The sequence below is a fragment of the Clarias gariepinus genome, chromosome 22, assembly GCF_024256425.1.
Source record: "Clarias gariepinus isolate MV-2021 ecotype Netherlands chromosome 22, CGAR_prim_01v2, whole genome shotgun sequence".
Taxonomy (NCBI): domain Eukaryota; kingdom Metazoa; phylum Chordata; class Actinopteri; order Siluriformes; family Clariidae; genus Clarias; species Clarias gariepinus.
In genome coordinates this window covers 1,425,001-1,432,500 of record NC_071121.1, presented here as the reverse complement: position 1 = coordinate 1,432,500, position 7,500 = coordinate 1,425,001, and positions in this window count along the sequence as shown.

Genomic DNA, 7,500 nt, shown 5'->3' with positions numbered 1-7,500 from the left:
TGTTTACCTACTTAGTTTTTCCTCCTATTTTATACTTAATTTCAGTCATAACAAAGAGGTACTTTAAATACAAATGCAAATAACACACAATCTTTAAATTTCAAACAAAATAATTCTAAAATAAAATGTATATCTATTTTTCTAAAGTCTTTTCAGTGATGAGGTCAAAGGTCATGAGAATGAACATTTCTGCATTTTAATATTTAAAACTTCACTCATTAGGTTTTGTTGATTGGTTTTGTCAGTGTATGAATCTTTAATAAACATAAATGTAATAAAAGAGGAGAATTTGTTAAAAAAAAATTATTGGCAAAAGAAAAAAGAAGTTTTTTAAGTAATCACAGTAATCAGGAAAACACTGGCATTTAGAACTGGCACGTTTTGAAAATAAAATACAATTTCTTTTCACAGTAAACTAAATTGCATGAAATATTTAATTAAAGCTAACGTGAGATGATAAAGCTTTTTATATCTGTATTAGAATACAATTCTGGAAACTAAAAGATATTATTTCTCTCTCTTACTTAAGATAGCACAGACATTAGAATTTTTTATAGTTGACATACTTAGAAAGACAAACATGTAATAAAATAAAAGCATGCAACATTTAAAATGTTAATAAATCAGCTTATCAATCCAGGACCGTGTGAAACTAAAGGTAGTTATAGAGCGTTTAACCAGCTTTCATTCTGCAGGTATAAAGATAGTTACTAATATTAAACAATATGAAAAGAAAGATTTAAAAAAAAAAAAAGGGAATATAATGCACCGACTGAATCTGATGATGAAATGACATCGTTAGTGCGAACCATGGCAACAAACTCCACATAAACTCCCAAAGTTTATCCTGAAGGTTAAGATAAACACAAGTCCCTAACACGAAGCATCCAGAACTGTCTTTAATTTGCGCCTGAATATTTACCGGCCAGCTCAGACATTCTTGTTTACTCGAACAGGATCGATCTTCCAGCTGAATCATCCATTATTAAAATATTGCGTAAACTGCATCTACCTTTAAGAGCATTGAGCAGCACGGGTCGATCAGGAAGTGTTTAAAACCCGGGCTAAGATAAGTGCAAATAAAGCGCCTCATAAATATGAAAAAAAGGAAATCAATAAGAGACCAAAACACACACACACACACACATGCAGAGTTCAGAGTATATATATTTTTTTAATATATTTATTTTTTTAAATGCAGCAGAAAAAAAACATTAATAATGAAGTCATTCTTAATTAGATGAATGTATGGATCAGGTTATAAACACACACACACACACACACACAGAACACAGAACACAAGGCAAGTGAAAGTTGAGTGCTATTTCCTAGAGTGCAGCGCCCCTACTGACCATTCTGTGTAAGCACACAAGGTTCAGGTGCCAGATGATGTGACAGTACTCCTTATCATCAATTCATCTATTATTCTGTTGATGTCAAAACAGATTTATTTAAAGTTTTAACACCTGACCTTATAGAGGAATGCAATATTAATGGAGTTCACCAGAAGGTTAGGTTTCCATTTTTTAAAGATTCCAGGTTTTTTTTCTCTCTTTTAACATTTTAACAGTAGATTTCTCACACCACTGTCTCATTAGATGGATTCTGTAAAGTGGTTTGGGTTTTGCGCACACTGTTAGTGCTAGTGTAGTGGCATTTATATATTTATGTCAGATCCTGTAATACGCCTGTGATGTTCTGCTGATTTTCTTTACACTCTCATGCTGTGTGTTGCCGGTGTGTGTTGTTAGCTGATAAATGTCAATCAGATGTAAATGGCCAAGTGTGTTTAAGGCATTTACTGGTTTAGCCCTGTCTAAAAAAATGTCCATAAAAGTCAAAGAGAGCTAAAGATGGTGATGAAATGGTGAAAGAGCACCTCCTGAGGGTGGTGTGCAATAAATCATCTAGTAACGCAGCTCAGCCACTGCGGCTCTTCGGCTACCGCGGACAACACACACACACACACACATTTTAAGGACTGAAACAGAGTTCATAGGTGCTCCGAGCTACATAAGGCGAGTTACACACATAGCTGTGTACCTGAGAGTGTGTCACAGGAAAAATCATGACATGACATCACCATAAGCTGAATTCTCAGGATTGCCACAAGGGGCGCTATAGCATGAAACAGCACGATAAAGCTGACCGCTTCTCCTTTCGTTAGCTTCGGCCCAACTGGCCTCCGCGGTTCCTAGTCGGATGGATGATTGGAAACTATATATAAAAATGCAGTAACTCATAGACAAATATACAAATTGCGGCGTCTTCAAGGTGAGAGCGTAAATACACAATTACAAAGTGAGTACACAATTTACACAAAAGTATAAATGAAGCCTAGAGTTTGAATGCTTTTTCCAGAGTTCTTGGGAAAATGCTCCTGCACATGATACACAATTGTCTTCATTAACTCATTACAGCAATTTATTGGCGCTTGACAAGCCCTTAGATACAAAAATATTTATAAAAAATAGAAAAAATAACCCAAAAATTACAAAGAAGGATTAATAATTCAGTACATTTCACTTTCAAAAAGCCAATAATTGAAGAGACAGAAAACAAGGACATTTTGTTGGTTTGTCCTCACATCTGTCCTCTTTTCATTTTACACCCGCTAACTTTGAAGCTGCAACTTTCACATGCCGCGAGAGGCAACTAGAACCAGCGGCGCAGGATCACAAACGGCCACATCAGAGCATCTCGATCTGTGCAATGTGTTAAACACACACATGCTGAACAAATGGATGAGAAAACGAGCGGCTCACAATTATGCACGTATAAACCAGGAGCAGTTTGGCCTTGTCTAAATGGAAAAGAAAAACTTAATATAAGTTCCTTTTAAAAATCGCTTTCATGTTCCTGTAATCACTTTCCACTTAGCCGCAAATGTAATTTGTGTTCAGCGTCTGAAGTTAACTTTTGTTTTTTGTTTTTTTTACTCTGAAGATAACACGAAGCAACGTAGCTTAGCAGCTAAGACAAGCTTAAGCTTGGAGGTTAAAGTTGCATAATCTGCATGCTGAAATGATCAAACACTTATTTTATTTGTGTATAAACATCTGCATATACTGGTAATAATTATCCCTTTTATTTATTTGAATCAACACAAAACAACAGAAGTGCAAAAAACAAAGACAGAACTGTAACTAGAGACTCCAAAAGGTCACCACACTGATGCCACCAGCCAGTAATACCAAGCCAACTGTAATCTGGTGACAGAAAGATAATGCCAATATGACCAAACCCAAACCACCACAACAATGCCATGAGACCAGTGCTGCCAAGCAAATGTCATTAGTTCAATACCAGTGCCAAGCTGATGGGATCAACAGAGACTTTCAAGCTGGTGCCAACACACAATGCCACCAAACCAAAACTACCACGCAATTTAATCCAGTTTTATTTGTAATAATGAACTTTGTTACAAAGCAGCTTTATAACAATAAATATTATTTATATTCCTTTAAAGACATAAGAAATGTATTCGTTTATACATTTATCCTTTATGAGCAAGTCAGCAGTGATAGTGGCAGGAAAAAGTCTCCCTGAGATGACATGAGAAAGAAACCTTAAGAGAACCCAGACTCGAACTGGAACTCATCATGACTTTGGGTGATACCGATATGGCACAGTGCCAACAAGCCAATACTACCCTGACGATACCACAACACGTCGGTACTAAGCCGATTTCACAAAGCTAAAAATGCTAACCCAATAGCCTTATACGATGTCACCATTTTGATGGCACCAACCCAATGGCACCAGACTGATAGGGTCAGAACAATGCCACCAAGTAAAATTTATTTTGTTAATGACACTATATTAATAAAACTGGGTCAAAGCCATCACTGGTCTACAGCAGCAGTGAACAAGGCCTGGAACATTCACAAGTTGACCTCAAAAGCTCTCAAAACTCCTCCCTAAGAGAAACACAATTAAATGGAATCCACCCTGGAGTTACAATAAACTGTTTCAAATTACACACACAAAATTGCGCACACACACACACACACACACACACACACACACACACACAAATGAATTTGGCAGTAAGAACTTAGTTGTAAGTAACAGACTTAAAGAAACAAACACATCAGAATAACAGAAATATTCTGCATTAATGATAAATTTTAATGTACAAATGTGACCTAAATTGTGAAACTAATTGCATCTTCAAATGTTAGGCCACGCCTCCTATCTCAATTATCTGCTAAATAAGGAAAATGTTGTGATTCAGAACTTTTTCATTTAAACTAATCAGGAAATCCTTGTAAAATCATTCACATTTCAACACACTACTGCTTTAAATCTCTACTTTACATGACCCAGTTTTCCATGGCTTTACCTTCGCTCATCTAAAACGCGTTTTCTCTACACATGGCCCAGTTTTCCATTGCCTGAGCTCCATGGAATTTCACATGAGAAACTCTGCATCACGCAACTCAGCGATGATGTAGCGCAACATTAAGCTGCCCTTAGTGTTTCCCTCTGTGCTGCTGGAATAAGAGGCGTATATCCTCAACAATCTTTCTTTTTCCCCTTGCTTTACAGATACAGATTAATATAAAAAAATGAAAGAAATAATTCATGAATGCTTGGCATCATGAAAAAGGTCCCGATGATGTTACTGGTTGTAGATCACGTCATGGAAGTTATTTTGGATTTTAAAAACTTTTATGGTGCAGAAATGATTTTTGAGTTTATGCTGAACATCTGCTCAGTAGCATGTGTGTCGGGGAAATCATTTTTTAGGCTGAAGATTAAAGGGAAACTAAAAGCATGGTTTTTGTTAATGTCTCTTAAACATTAGCAAGTTAATTAGCAAAGTAGAGACAGCAGAGCGATATTATTTATAGACTTTGATTAACTCACTGTGTGACTTTGGACCAAATATATTTGAGTGCACATGCCAACACTCCTCAACCGAGTTAAAATAACTATTTTTCTCATAATTGATTTAATTGGGGTTAAAATTCTAATATGATATAGAGTTTATAAAATATAACTTTAACTAGAGTTATTCTTAATAATAACTCTTTCAGAGTTAAATTACAACACAGTAAGAAAATGACACTATGGGGAAAATGACTAAAAAAAACAAGATACTGATTACTACAAATGTCTCAATGTTATTTAACAAGACACAACACAGAAAAAATGAGTATTGAAAAAAAACAGGTCCTAGTAGCAACTGAACATTTGTGAAAATCTGTGAACAAAAACACTTACATAGAAAGAAATTAAATATTTCAACCAAACTTAAGTCAAGTTGCTCTAAATGCAAACAACTTTGTTCACTGTAGTCTAAAAAAAAATGTCAAAAAATTATAATATAATATATATAATAATTAATATATTATTTTATAAAAAATTATGATAAAATATATTTTAAAAAAATATTATATTTATCAATTTTATCAATTTATTTTAAATTAAATAATTTAAGATTAAGCTAAGAATAAAAATGAAAAATTCAATAATACAACATGAAATTGCAAATCTCACCCATATGACACGGGACATCAAAACATTAGAAATTAAGTCATAATCTCTCCTTAGGGATGTTTTCATTTCTGCGACTGGGCGTGGCAATGTAGACCAAATCACACCAAGAGGAGTTGACCCAGGCTCCTCAGCACCCAGTGATTCAACACCCACGTTTTACACCACATTACAATATGACTAAACACAGACTGAAGTCTAAGTTCGAAAATAAACTCCTAAAATAAACCCTTTTACACTTTTATGTCTAACTTGAGAAACTTGCTGTGGTGGTAAAATAACTAACTAATCTAAACCTGATTAAACTAGCTAAAGTTAGCATTCGCTGTCTGCTATAAGCCGTGATTTCACAATTCCAGTAGTTGGACAAGTTTAAACATGATAACTGAATGCTATTCTGAAGTTTATAACTTGTCAAGCCATAAGATAAACATTATTTAATGAAGCTAAATTACAACCAAATTAAGCCTTGAATCACAGTCTGTTTTTGCTACAATTAAAACTGCTTAGAAAATGTAGCTAAATACACTAAAGCAATCTTGTCGAACTGAGATATTATAAGCTATTATTATAATTTTGTGCAGCTACATTATTGCGAAATATAAACATGTGCTTGTTTTCTATTGGGTACACCATACCATTTAGATTTTTGCGAATAATATAAAAAGATACAGAGACTCAATGTACTAGTCTTGGTTCAGCTAGTTGTTGAAAATATCTACCTATCTAGTTTTTTTCCAAGCTACAATGCTACTTTATGCTAATGTAAATGCTTTTTTTTTAAATAGCTGTAACTATGTAGAAAGTTGGAACTTAAAAATGTGTCAATTTTTCCTCAAAAAAACATGACATCAATAAAATTCTGCGCTTGTTAGCAACAAGCTAGCCAACCTATTTGTATTTGATTTTTCAGATAAACCGATATGCCCAACTAATGGCTATGTTGACTGATATAATATACTAAGATAAACTCATTTAAATTGATATAATTATTGTTCATTTTTACTGTTGATCTTGTGAGCGGCCATGTTGAAATGGGTTGAGGGTTGAGTTGAAAATTGCTAAAATGTCAAAAACATCAAACCTGATGGGATGTTTGCTTTGTTTTCCTAGTTGAAGAATTATAGTTATTAAATTTTATATATATATTTTTTATTAACCACTAGCTACTGGTAGCTAGTTGCTCCAGAATGCTGCCTACTACATAAACTGTGATAGTGTATTTATATCAGTTTGTCCATTTTAGAAATGGTTTAAAGTTGTGCAATCTACAGTACGTAAAAATAAGTATATTGTTACCTAGCTAAGAGCTTCGACAGGATCATCGGTTTGGCTTTTTATGTTTGTCATAAAGAATATTCAAAGATTTCTAAAATTAAGGAATTCTAAGGATTTATGTTTGGTAGGATTTCAGATATATATGAAATAAAAAAACACAGTGAGATCAATGCTTCATAGGTGTGTTCAGCGCGGTTCTGTAGACAGATGAGGACACGTGTCTGAGAACTTCTGAATGAGGCGAGTGCACAAGTAAACTCAAATGAGAAAGTGAGTCGACTCGGAATCAACTCAAGTCCAGAGTACGTTTTTTGGGTTTGTTGGACACAGCTGTGACGTAGTGTGTTAACATTGATGAAAAATTGATATAATAAATGTTTGCAGAAATTCTGTTCATATTAAAGCTGCCTCAAAATCCACTCCTATTTGGACAAATATGCATGAAAGCAGCTAAACAGTTACAGGTACAACTCATAACATATCTAAAAAATAAAGAAGGCATCTAGAGAAAAATAAAGGAGCCGTTCATACTGTAGAAGAGTGTAAGTGAAACATGGCAAAAAAAAAAAAACAGATGGAAGGATAAACAGCTCGGAGAGTCGGCTCATAACAGATGCGAAATGGAGGTTATAGAGAGAGAGTGAAAAAGAGGGAGATAGAGAGAGTGAGAGAGAGAATAGCTGCTAAAAATCATTAATCTTGCTGGGATCTGTGTCAGGG